Below are 13,340 nucleotides of genomic sequence, written 5' to 3'. Positions count from 1 at the left end.
TTACATTCAGTATCTAGTGAGAAAAGACCAATTTTAGATTTTTTACAAAATGCCCCCAAAACTTCAACGTTTTCCATAGCCGGCATCATCATAAAAAAGTCAGTTTTTGACCCAAAAATCCAACTTCACCAAATTTGCTCAAAAGTTCACACGAGGTGCCTAGAGGCCAGAATTGAATTCCCGGAAGAGTTCAACTCATTACATTCAGTATCCAGTGAGAAAAGAACAAGTTTAGATTTTTTTCAAAATGCCCCCAAAACTTCAACGTTTTCCATAGCCGGCATCATAAAAAAAAGTCAGTTTTTGACCCAAAAATCCAACTTCACCAAATTTGCTCAAAAGTTCACACGAGGTGCCTAGAGGCCAGAATTGAATTCCGGAAGAGTTCAACTCATTACATTCAGTATCCAGTGAGAAAAGAACAAGTTTAGATTTTTTACAAAATGCCCCCAAAACTTCAACGTTTTCCATAGCCGGCATCATAAAAAAAGTCAGTTTTTGACCCAAAAATCCAACTTCACCAAATTTGCTCAAAAGTTCACACGAGGTGCCTAGAGGCCAGAATTGAATTCCCTGAAGAGTTCAACTCATTACATTCAGTATCCAGTGAGAAAAGAACAATTTTAGATTTTTTACAAAATGCCCCCAAAACTTCAACGTTTTCCATAGCCGGCATCATAAAAAAAGTCAGTTTTTGACCCAAAAATCCAACTTCACCAAATTTGCTCAAAAGTTCACACGAGGTGCCTAGAGGCCAGAATTGAATTCCCGGAAGAGTTCAACTCATTACATTCAGTATCCAGTGAGAAAAGAACAATTTTAGATTTTTTACAAATGCCCCCAAAACTTCAACGTTTTCCATAGCCGGCATCATAAAAAAAGTCAGTTTTTGACCCAAAAATCCAACTTCACCAAATTTGCTCAAAAGTTCACACGAGGTGCCTAGAGGCCAGAATTGAATTCCCTGAAGAGTTCAACTCATTACATTCAGTATCCAGTGAGAAAAGACCAATTTTAGATTTTTTACAAAATGCCCCCAAAACTTCAACGTTTTCCATAGCCGGCATCATAAAAAAAGTCAGTTTTTGACCCAAAAATCCAACTTCACCAAATTTGCTCAAAAGTTCACACGAGGTGCCTAGAGGCCCAGATTGAATTCCCTGAAGAGTTCAACTCATTACATTCAGTATCCAGTGAGAAAAGAACAATTTTAGATTTTTTACAAAATGCCCCCAAAACTTCAACGTTTTCCATAGCCGGCATCATAAAAAAAGTCAGTTTTTGACCCAAAAATCCAACTTCACCAAATTTGCTCAAAAGTTCACACGAGGTGCCTAGAGGCCAGATTGAATTCCCGGAAGAGTTCAACTCATTACATTCAGTATCCAGTGAGAAAAGACCAATTTTAGATTTTTTTCAAAATGCCCCCAAAACTTCAACGTTTTCCATAGCCGGCATCATAAAAAAAGTCAGTTTTTGACCCAAAAATCCAACTTCACCAAATTTGCTCAAAAGTTCACACGAGGTGCCTAGAGGCCAGAATTGAATTCCCGGAAGAGTTCAACTCATTACATTCAGTATCCAGTGAGAAAAGAACAATTTTAGATTTTTTACAAAATGCCCCAAAACTTCAACGTTTTCCATAGCCGGCATCATAAAAAAGTCAGTTTTTGACCCAAAAATCCAACTTCACCAAATTTGCTCAAAAGTTCACACGAGGTGCCTAGAGGCCAGAATTGAATTCCCTGAAGAGTTCAACTCATTACATTCAGTATCCAGTGAGAAAAGAACAATTTTAGATTTTTTACAAAATGCCCCCAAAACTTCAACGTTTTCCATAGCCGGCATCATAAAAAAAGTCAGTTTTTGACCCAAAAATCCAACTTCACCAAATTTGCTCAAAAGTTCACACGAGGTGCCTAGAGGCCAGAATTGAATTCCCGGAAGAGTTCAACTCATTACATTCAGTATCCAGTGAGAAAAGAACAAGTTTAGATTTTTTACAAAATGCCCCAAAACTTCAACGTTTTCCATAGCCGGCATCATAAAAAAAGTCAGTTTTTGACCCAAAAATCCAACTTCACCAAATTTGCTCAAAAGTTCACACGAGGTGCCTAGAGGCCAGAATTGAATTCCCGGAAGAGTTCAACTCATTACATTCAGTATCCAGTGAGAAAAGAACAAGTTTAGATTTTTTACAAAATGCCCCCAAAACTTCAACGTTTTCCATAGCCGGCATCATAAAAAAAGTCAGTTTTTGACCCAAAAATCCAACTTCACCAAATTTGCTCAAAAGTTCACACGAGGTGCCTAGAGGCCAGAATTGAATTCCCTGAAGAGTTCAACTCATTACATTCAGTATCCAGTGAGAAAAGAACAATTTTAGATTTTTTACAAAATGCCCCCAAAACTTCAACGTTTTCCATAGCCGGCATCATAAAAAAAGTCAGTTTTTGACCCAAAAATCCAACTTCACCAAATTTGCTCAAAAGTTCACACGAGGTGCCTAGAGGCCAGAATTGAATTCCCGGAAGAGTTCAACTCATTACATTCAGTATCCAGTGAGAAAAGAACAATTTTAGATTTTTTACAAAATGCCCCAAAACTTCAACGTTTTCCATAGCCGGCATCATAAAAAAAGTCAGTTTTTGACCCAAAAATCCAACTTCACCAAATTTGCTCAAAAGTTCACACGAGGTGCCTAGAGGCCAGATTGAATTCCCTGAAGAGTTCAACTCATTACATTCAGTATCCAGTGAGAAAAGAACAATTTTAGATTTTTACAAAATGCCCCCAAAACTTCAACGTTTTCCATAGCCGGCATCATAAAAAAAGTCAGTTTTTGACCCAAAAATCCAACTTCACCAAATTTGCTCAAAAGTTCACACGAGGTGCCTAGAGGCCAGAATTGAATTCCCGGAAGAGTTCAACTCATTACATTCAGTATCCAGTGAGAAAAGACCAATTTTAGATTTTTTACAAAATGCCCCCAAAACTTCAACGTTTTCCATAGCCGGCATCATAAAAAAAGTCAGTTTTTGACCCAAAAATCCAACTTCACCAAATTTGCTCAAAAGTTCACACGAGGTGCCTAGAGGCCAGAATTGAATTCCCGGAAGAGTTCAACTCATTACATTCAGTATCCAGTGAGAAAAGAACAATTTTAGATTTTTTACAAAATGCCCCCAAAACTTCAACGTTTTCCATAGCCGGCATCATAAAAAAAGTCAGTTTTTGACCCAAAAATCCAACTTCACCAAATTTGCTCAAAAGTTCACACGAGGTGCCTAGAGGCCAGAATTGAATTCCCGGAAGAGTTCAACTCATTACATTCAGTATCAGTGAGAAAAGAACAATTTTAGATTTTTTACAAAATGCCCCCAAAACTTCAACGTTTTCCATAGCCGGCATCATAAAAAAAAGTCAGTTTTTGACCCAAAAATCCAACTTCACCAAATTTGCTCAAAAGTTCACACGAGGTGCCTAGAGGCCAGAATTGAATTCCCGGAAGAGTTCAACTCATTACATTCAGTATCCAGTGAGAAAAGAACAATTTTAGATTTTTTACAAAATGCCCCCAAAACTTCAACGTTTTCCATAGCCGGCATCATAAAAAAAGTCAGTTTTTGACCCAAAAATCCAACTTCACCAAATTTGCTCAAAAGTTCACACGAGGTGCCTAGAGGCCAGAATTGAATTCCCGGAAGAGTTCAACTCATTACATTCAGTATCCAGTGAGAAAAGAACAAGTTTAGATTTTTTACAAAATGCCCCCAAAACTTCAACGTTTTCCATAGCCGGCATCATAAAAAAAGTCAGTTTTTGACCCAAAAATCCAACTTCACCAAATTTGCTCAAAAGTTCACACACGAGGTGCCTAGAGGCCAGAATTGAATTCCCGGAAGAGTTCAACTCATTACATTCAGTATCCAGTGAGAAAAGACCAATTTTAGATTTTTTACAAAATGCCCCCAAAACTTCAACGTTTTCCATAGCCGGCATCATAAAAAAAGTCAGTTTTTGACCCAAAAATCCAACTTCACCAAATTTGCTCAAAAGTTCACACGAGGTGCCTAGAGGCCAGAATTGAATTCCCTGAAGAGTTCAACTCATTACATTCAGTATCCAGTGAGAAAAGAACCTTTTAGATTTTTTTACAAAATGCCCCCAAAACTTCAACGTTTTCCATAGCCGGCATCATAAAAAAAGTCAGTTTTTGACCCAAAAATCCAACTTCACCAAATTTGCTCAAAAGTTCACACGAGGTGCCTAGAGGCCAGAATTGAATTCCCGGAAGAGTTCAACTCATTACATTCAGTATCCAGTGAGAAAAGAACAATTTTAGATTTTTTACAAAATGCCCCAAAACTTCAACGTTTTCCATAGCCGGCATCATAAAAAAAGTCAGTTTTTGACCCAAAAATCCAACTTCACCAAATTTGCTCAAAAGTTCACACGAGGTGCCTAGAGGCCAGAATTGAATTCCCGGAAGAGTTCAACTCATTACATTCAGTATCCAGTGAGAAAAGAACAAGTTTAGATTTTTTACAAAATGCCCCCAAAACTTCAACGTTTTCCATAGCCGGCATCATAAAAAAAGTCAGTTTTTGACCCAAAAATCCAACTTCACCAAATTTGCTCAAAAGTTCACACGAGGTGCCTAGAGGCCAGAATTGAATTCCGAAGAGTTCAACTCATTACATTCAGTATCCAGTGAGAAGAACAAATTTAGATTTTTACAAAATGCCCCCAAAACTTCAACGTTTTCCATAGCCGGCATCATAAAAAAAGTCAGTTTTTGACCCAAAAATCCAACTTCACCAAATTTGCTCAAAAGTTCACACGAGGTGCCTAGAGGCCAGAATTGAATTCCCGGAAGAGTTCAACTCATTACATTCAGTATCCAGTGAGAAAAGACCAATTTTAGATTTTTTACAAAATGCCCCCAAAACTTCAACGTTTTCCATAGCCGGCATCATAAAAAAAGTCAGTTTTTGACCCAAAAATCCAACTTCACCAAATTTGCTCAAAAGTTCACACGAGGTGCCTAGAGGCCAGGATTGAATTCCCGAAGAGTTCAACTCATTACATTCAGTATCTAGTGAGAAAAGAACAATTTTAGATTTTTTACAAAATGCCCCCAAAACTTCAACGTTTTCCATAGCCGGCATCATAAAAAAAGTCAGTTTTTGACCCAAAAATCCAACTTCAAAAATTTGCTCAAAAGTTCACACGAGGTGCCTAGAGGCCAGAATTGAATTCCCGGAAGAGTTCAACTCATTACATTCAGTATCCAGTGAGAAAAGACAATTTTAGATTTTTTTCAAAATGCCCCAAAACTTCAACGTTTTCCATAGCCGGCATCATCAAAAAAGTCAGTTTTTGACCCAAAAATCCAACTTCACCAAATTTGCTCAAAAGTTCACACGAGGTGCCTAGAGGCCAGAATTGAATTCCGGAAGAGTTCAACTCATTACATTCAGTATCCAGTGAGAAAAGAACAATTTTAGATTTTTTTACAAAATGCCCCAAAACTTCAACGTTTTCCATAGCCGGCATCATAAAAAAAGTCAGTTTTTGACCCAAAAATCCAACTTCACCAAATTTGCTCAAAAGTTCACACGAGGTGCCTAGAGGCCAGAATTGAATTCCTGAAGAGTTCAACTCATTACATTCAGTATCCAGTGAGAAAAGAACAATTTTAGATTTTTTACAAATGCCCCCAAAACTTCAACGTTTTCCATAGCCGGCATCATCAAAAAAGTCAGTTTTTGACCCAAAAATCCAACTTCACCAAATTTGCTCAAAAGTTCACACGAGGTGCCTAGAGGCCAGAATTGAATTCCCGGAAGAGTTCAACTCATTACATTCAGTATCCAGTGAGAAAAGAACAATTTTAGATTTTTTACAAAATGCCCCCAAAACTTCAACGTTTTCCATAGCCGGCATCATAAAAAAAGTCAGTTTTTGACCCAAAAATCCAACTTCACCAAATTTGCTCAAAAGTTCACACGAGGTGCCTAGAGGCCAGAATTGAATTCCCGGAAGAGTTCAACTCATTACATTCAGTATCCAGTGAGAAAAGAACAATTTTAGATTTTTTACAAAATGCCCCCAAAACTTCAACGTTTTCCATAGCCGGCATCATAAAAAAAGTCAGTTTTTGACCCAAAAATCCAACTTCACAAAATTTGCTCAAAAGTTCACACGAGGTGCCTAGAGGCCAGAGATTGAATTCCCGGAAGAGTTCAACTCATTACATTCAGTATCCAGTGAGAAAAGAACAATTTTAGATTTTTTACAAAATGCCCCCAAAACTTCAACGTTTTCCATAGCCGGCATCATAAAAAAAGTCAGTTTTTGACCCAAAAATCCAACTTCACCAAATTTGCTCAAAAGTTCACACGAGGTGCCTAGAGGCCAGAATTGAATTCCGGAAGAGTTCAACTCATTACATTCAGTATCCAGTGAGAAAAGAACAATTTTAGATTTTTTACAAAATGCCCCCAAACTTCAACGTTTCCATAGCCGGCATCATAAAAAAAGTCAGTTTTTGACCCAAAAATCCAACTTCACCAAATTTGCTCAAAAGTTCACACGAGGTGCCTAGAGGCCAGAATTGAATTCCCGGAAGAGTTCAACTCATTACATTCAGTATCCAGTGAGAAAAGAACAACAATTTTAGATTTTTTACAAAATGCCCCCAAAACTTCAACGTTTTCCATAGCCGGCATCATAAAAAAAGTCAGTTTTTGACCCAAAAATCCAACTTCACCAAATTTGCTCAAAAGTTCACACGAGGTGCCTAGAGGCCAGATTGAATTCCCGGAAGAGTTCAACTCATTACATTCAGTATCCAGTGAGAAAAGAACAATTTTAGATTTTTTACAAAATGCCCCAAAACTTCAACGTTTTCCATAGCCGGCATCATAAAAAAAGTCAGTTTTTGACCCAAAAATCCAACTTCACAAATTTGCTCAAAAGTTCACACGAGGTGCCTAGAGGCCAGAATTGAATTCCCGGAAGAGTTCAACTCATTACATTCAGTATCCAGTGAGAAAAGAACAATTTTAGATTTTTTACAAAATGCCCCCAAAACTTCAACGTTTTCCATAGCCGGCATCATAAAAAAAGTCGTTTTTGACCCAAAAATCCAACTTCACCAATTTGCTCAAAAGTTCACACGAGGTGCCTAGAGGCCAGAATTGAATTCCCGGAAGAGTTCAACTCATTACATTCAGTATCCAGTGAGAAAAGAACAAGTTTAGATTTTTTACAAAATGCCCCCAAAACTTCAACGTTTTCCATAGCCGGCATCATAAAAAAAGTCAGTTTTTGACCCAAAAATCCAACTTCACCAAATTTGCTCAAAAGTTCACACGAGGTGCCTAGAGGCCAGAATTGAATTCCCTGAAGAGTTCAACTCATTACATTCAGTATCCAGTGAGAAAAGACCAATTTTAGATTTTTTACAAAATGCCCCCAAAACTTCAACGTTTTCCATAGCCGGCATCATAAAAAAAGTCAGTTTTTGACCCAAAAATCCAACTTCACCAAATTTGCTCAAAAGTTCACACGAGGTGCCTAGAGGCCAGGATTGAATTCCCTGAAGAGTTCAACTCATTACATTCAGTATCCAGTGAGAAAAGAACAATTTTAGATTTTTTACAAAATGCCCCCAAAACTTCAACGTTTTCCATAGCCGGCATCATAAAAAAAGTCAGTTTTTGACCCAAAAATCCAACTTCACCAAATTTGCTCAAAAGTTCACACGAGGTGCCTAGAGGCCAGAATTGAATTCCCTGAAGAGTTCAACTCATTACATTCAGTATCCAGTGAGAAAAGACCAATTTTAGATTTTTTTACAAAATGCCCCCAAAACTTCAACGTTTTCCATAGCCGGCATCATAAAAAAAGTCAGTTTTTGACCCAAAAATCCAACTTCACCAAATTTGCTCAAAAGTTCACACAGGTGGTGCCTAGAGGCCAGAAGAATTGATTCCCTGAAGAGTTCAACTCATTACATTCAGTATCCAGTGAGAAAAGAACAATTTTAGATTTTTTACAAAATGCCCCCAAAACTTCAACGTTTTCCATAGCCGGCATCATAAAAAAAGTCAGTTTTTGACCCAAAAATCCAACTTCACCAAATTTGCTCAAAAGTTCACACGAGGTGCCTAGAGGCCAGAATTGAATTCCCGGAAGAGTTCAACTCATTACATTCAGTATCCAGTGAGAAAAGAAAATTTAGATTTTTTACAAAATGCCCCCAAAACTTCAACGTTTTCCATAGCCGGCATCATAAAAAAAGTCAGTTTTTGACCCAAAAATCCAACTTCACCAAATTTGCTCAAAAGTTCACACGAGGTGCCTAGAGGCCAGAATTGAATTCCCGGAAGAGTTCAACTCATTACATTCAGTATCCAGTGAGAAAAGACCAATTTTAGATTTTTTACAAAATGCCCCCAAAACTTCAACGTTTTCCATAGCCGGCATCATAAAAAAAGTCAGTTTTTGACCCAAAAATCCAACTTCACCAAATTTGCTCAAAAGTTCACACGAGGTGCCTAGAGGCCAGGATTGAATTCCCGGAAGAGTTCAACTCATTACATTCAGTATCCAGTGAGAAAAGACCAATTTTAGATTTTTTACAAAATGCCCCCAAAACTTCAACGTTTTCCATAGCCGGCATCATAAAAAAAGTCAGTTTTTGACCCAAAAATCCAACTTCACCAAATTTGCTCAAAAGTTCACACGAGGTGCCTAGAGGCCAGAATTGAATTCCCGGAAGAGTTCAACTCATTACATTCAGTATCCAGTGAGAAAAGACCAATTTTAGATTTTTTACAAAATGCCCCCAAAACTTCAACGTTTTCCATAGCCGGCATCATAAAAAAAGTCAGTTTTTGACCCAAAAATCCAACTTCACCAAATTTGCTCAAAAGTTCACACGAGGTGCCTAGAGGCCAGGATTGAATTCCCTGAAGAGTTCAACTCATTACATTCAGTATCCAGTGAGAAAAGACCAATTTTAGATTTTTTACAAAATGCCCCCAAAACTTCAACGTTTTCCATAGCCGGCATCATAAAAAAAGTCAGTTTTTGACCCAAAAATCCAACTTCACCAAATTTGCTCAAAAGTTCACACGAGGTGCCTAGAGGCCAGAATTGAATTCCCGGAAGAGTTCAACTCATTACATTCAGTATCCAGTGAGAAAAGAACAAGTTTAGATTTTTTACAAAATGCCCCCAAAACTTCAACGTTTTCCATAGCCGGCATCATAAAAAAAGTCAGTTTTTGACCCAAAAATCCAACTTCACCAAATTTGCTCAAAAGTTCACACGAGGTGCCTAGAGGCCAGAATTGAATTCCCGGAAGAGTTCAACTCATTACATTCAGTATCCAGTGAGAAAAGAACAAGTTTAGATTTTTTTACAAAATGCCCCCAAAACTTCAACGTTTTCCATAGCCGGCATCATAAAAAAAGTCAGTTTTTGACCCAAAAATCCAACTTCACCAAATTTGCTCAAAAGTTCACACGAGGTGCCTAGAGGCCAGAATTGAATTCCCGGAAGAGTTCAACTCATTACATTCAGTATCCAGTGAGAAAAGACCAATTTTAGATTTTTTACAAAATGCCCCCAAAACTTCAACGTTTTCCATAGCCGGCATCATAAAAAAAGTCAGTTTTTGACCCAAAAATCCAACTTCACCAAATTTGCTCAAAAGTTCACACGAGGTGCCTAGAGGCCAGAATTGAATTCCGGAAGAGTTCAACTCATTACATTCAGTATCCAGTGAGAAAAGAACAATTTAGATTTTTTACAAAATGCCCCAAAACTTCAACGTTTTCCATAGCCGGCATCATAAAAAAAGTCAGTTTTTGACCCAAAAATCCAACTTCACCAAATTTGCTCAAAAGTTCACACGAGGTGCCTAGAGGCCAGAATTGAATTCCCGGAAGAGTTCAACTCATTACATTCAGTATCCAGTGAGAAAAGAACAATTTTAGATTTTTTACAAAATGCCCCCAAAACTTCAACGTTTTCCATAGCCGGCATCATAAAAAAAGTCAGTTTTTGACCCAAAAATCCAACTTCACCAAATTTGCTCAAAAGTTCACACGAGGTGCCTAGAGGCCAGAATTGAATTCCCTGAAGAGTTCAACTCATTACATTCAGTATCCAGTGAGAAAAGACCAATTTTAGATTTTTTACAAAATGCCCCCAAAACTTCAACGTTTTCCATAGCCCGGCATCATAAAAAAAGTCAGTTTTTGACCCAAAAATCCAACTTCACCAAATTTGCTCAAAAGTTCACACGAGGTGCCTAGAGGCCAGAATTGAATTCCCGGAAGAGTTCAACTCATTACATTCAGTATCCAGTGAGAGAAAAGACAATTTTAGATTTTTTACAAAATGCCCCCAAAACTTCAACGTTTTCCATAGCCGGCATCATAAAAAAAGTCAGTTTTTGACCCAAAAATCCAACTTCACCAAATTTGCTCAAAAGTTCACACGAGGTGCCTAGAGGCCAGAATTGAATTCCCTGAAGAGTTCAACTCATTACATTCAGTATCCAGTGAGAAAAGAACAATTTTAGATTTTTTACAAAATGCCCCCAAAACTTCAACGTTTTCCATAGCCGGCATCATAAAAAAAGTCAGTTTTTGACCCAAAAATCCAACTTCACCAAATTTGCTCAAAAGTTCACACGAGGTGCCTAGAGGCCAGAATTGAATTCCCGAAGAGTTCAACTCATTACATTCAGTATCCAGTGAGAAAAGACCAATTTAGATTTTTTACAAAATGCCCCCAAAACTTCAACGTTTTCCATAGCCGGCATCATAAAAAAAGTCGTTTTTGACCCAAAAATCCAACTTCACCAAATTTGCTCAAAAGTTCACACGAGGTGCCTAGAGGCCAGAATTGAATTCCCGGAAGAGTTCAACTCATTACATTCAGTATCCAGTGAGAAAAGACAATTTTAGATTTTTTACAAAATGCCCCCAAAACTTCAACGTTTTCCATAGCCGGCATCATAAAAAAAGTCAGTTTTTGACCCAAAAATCCAACTTCACCAAATTTGCTCAAAAGTTCACACGAGGTGCCTAGAGGCCAGAATTGAATTCCCGGAAGAGTTCAACTCATTACATTCAGTATCCAGTGAGAAAAGACCAATTTTAGATTTTTTACAAAATGCCCCCAAAACTTCAACGTTTTCCATAGCCGGCATCATAAAAAAAGTCAGTTTTTGACCCAAAAATCCAACTTCACCAATTTGCTCAAAAGTTCACACGAGGTGCCTAGAGGCCAGGATTGAATTCCCGGAAGAGTTCAACTCATTACATTCAGTATCTAGTGAGAAAAGACCAATTTTAGATTTTTTACAAAATGCCCCCAAAACTTCAACGTTTTCCATAGCCGGCATCATAAAAAAAGTCAGTTTTTGACCCAAAAATCCAACTTCACCAAATTTGCTCAAAAGTTCACACGAGGTGCCTAGAGGCCAGAATTGAATTCCCGGAAGAGTTCAACTCATTACATTCAGTATCCAGTGAGAAAAGAACAATTTTAGATTTTTTTCAAAATGCCCCCAAAACTTCAACGTTTTCCATAGCCGGCATCATCAAAAAAGTCAGTTTTTGACCCAAAAATCCAACTTCACCAAATTTGCTCAAAAGTTCACACGAGGTGCCTAGAGGCCAGAATTGAATTCCCGAAGAGTTCAACTCATTACATTCAGTATCCAGTGAGAAAAGAACAATTTTAGATTTTTTACAAAATGCCCCCAAAACTTCAACGTTTTCCATAGCCGGCATCATAAAAAAAGTCAGTTTTTGACCCAAAAATCCAACTTCACCAAATTTGCTCAAAAGTTCACACGAGGTGCCTAGAGGCCAGAATTGAATTCCCGGAAGAGTTCAACTCATTACATTCAGTATCCAGTGAGAAAAGAACAATTTTAGATTTTTTACAAAATGCCCCAAAACTTCAACGTTTTCCATAGCCGGCATCATAAAAAAAGTCGGTTTTTGACCCAAAAATCCAACTTCACCAAATTTGCTCAAAAGTTCACACGAGGTGCCTAGAGGCCAGAATTGAATTCCCGGAAGAGTTCAACTCATTACATTCAGTATCCAGTGAGAAAAGAACAATTTTAGATTTTTTACAAAATGCCCCAAAACTTCAACGTTTTCCATAGCCGGCATCATAAAAAAAGTCAGTTTTTGACCCAAAAATCCAACTTCACCAAATTTGCTCAAAAGTTCACACGAGGTGCCTAGAGGCCAGAATTGAATTCCCGGAAGAGTTCAACTCATTACATTCAGTATCCAGTGAGAAAAGAACAATTTTAGATTTTTTACAAAATGCCCCCAAAACTTCAACGTTTTCCATAGCCGGCATCATAAAAAAAGTCAGTTTTTGACCCAAAAATCCAACTTCACCAAATTTGCTCAAAAGTTCACACGAGGTGCCTAGAGGCCAGAATTGAATTCCCTGAAGAGTTCAACTCATTACATTCAGTATCCAGTGAGAAAAGACCAATTTTAGATTTTTTACAAAATGCCCCCAAAACTTCAACGTTTTCCATAGCCGGCATCATAAAAAAAGTCGGTTTTTGACCCAAAAATCCAACTTCACCAATTTGCTCAAAAGTTCACACGAGGTGCCTAGAGGCCAGAATTGAATTCCCAAAGAGTCAACTCATTACATTCAGTATCCAGTGAGAAAAGACAATTTAGAGTTTTTTACAAAATGCCCCCAAAACATTCAACGTTTTCCATAGCCGGCATCATAAAAAAAAGTCAGTTTTTGACCCAAAAATCCAACTTCACCAAATTTGCTCAAAAGTTCACACGAGGTGCCTAGAGGCCAGAATTGAATTCCCGGAAGAGTTCAACTCATTACATTCAGTATCCAGTGAGAAAAGACAATTTAGATTTTTTACAAAATGCCCCCAAAACTTCAACGTTTTCCATAGCCGGCATCATCAAAAAAGTCATTTTTGACCCAAAAATCCAACTTCACCAAATTTGCTCAAAAGTTCACACGAGGTGCCTAGAGGCCAGAATTGAATTCCCGGAAGAGTTCAACTCATTACATTCAGTATCCAGTGAGAAAGAACAATTTTAGATTTTTTACAAAATGCCCCCAAAACTTCAACGTTTTCCATAGCCGGCATCATAAAAAAAGTCAGTTTTTGACCCAAAAATCCAACTTCACCAAATTTGCTCAAAAGTTCACACGAGGTGCCTAGAGGCCAGAATTGAATTCCCGGAAGAGTTCAACTCATTACATTCAGTATCCAGTGAGAAAAGACCAATTTTAGATTTTTT

The sequence above is a fragment of the Patiria miniata genome, unplaced genomic scaffold, assembly GCF_015706575.1.
Source record: "Patiria miniata isolate m_02_andy unplaced genomic scaffold, ASM1570657v1 HiC_scaffold_3, whole genome shotgun sequence".
NCBI lineage: Eukaryota > Metazoa > Echinodermata > Asteroidea > Valvatida > Asterinidae > Patiria > Patiria miniata.
The sequence above is the reverse complement of the archived record's forward strand: the minus strand, read 5'-3'. Positions refer to the sequence as shown.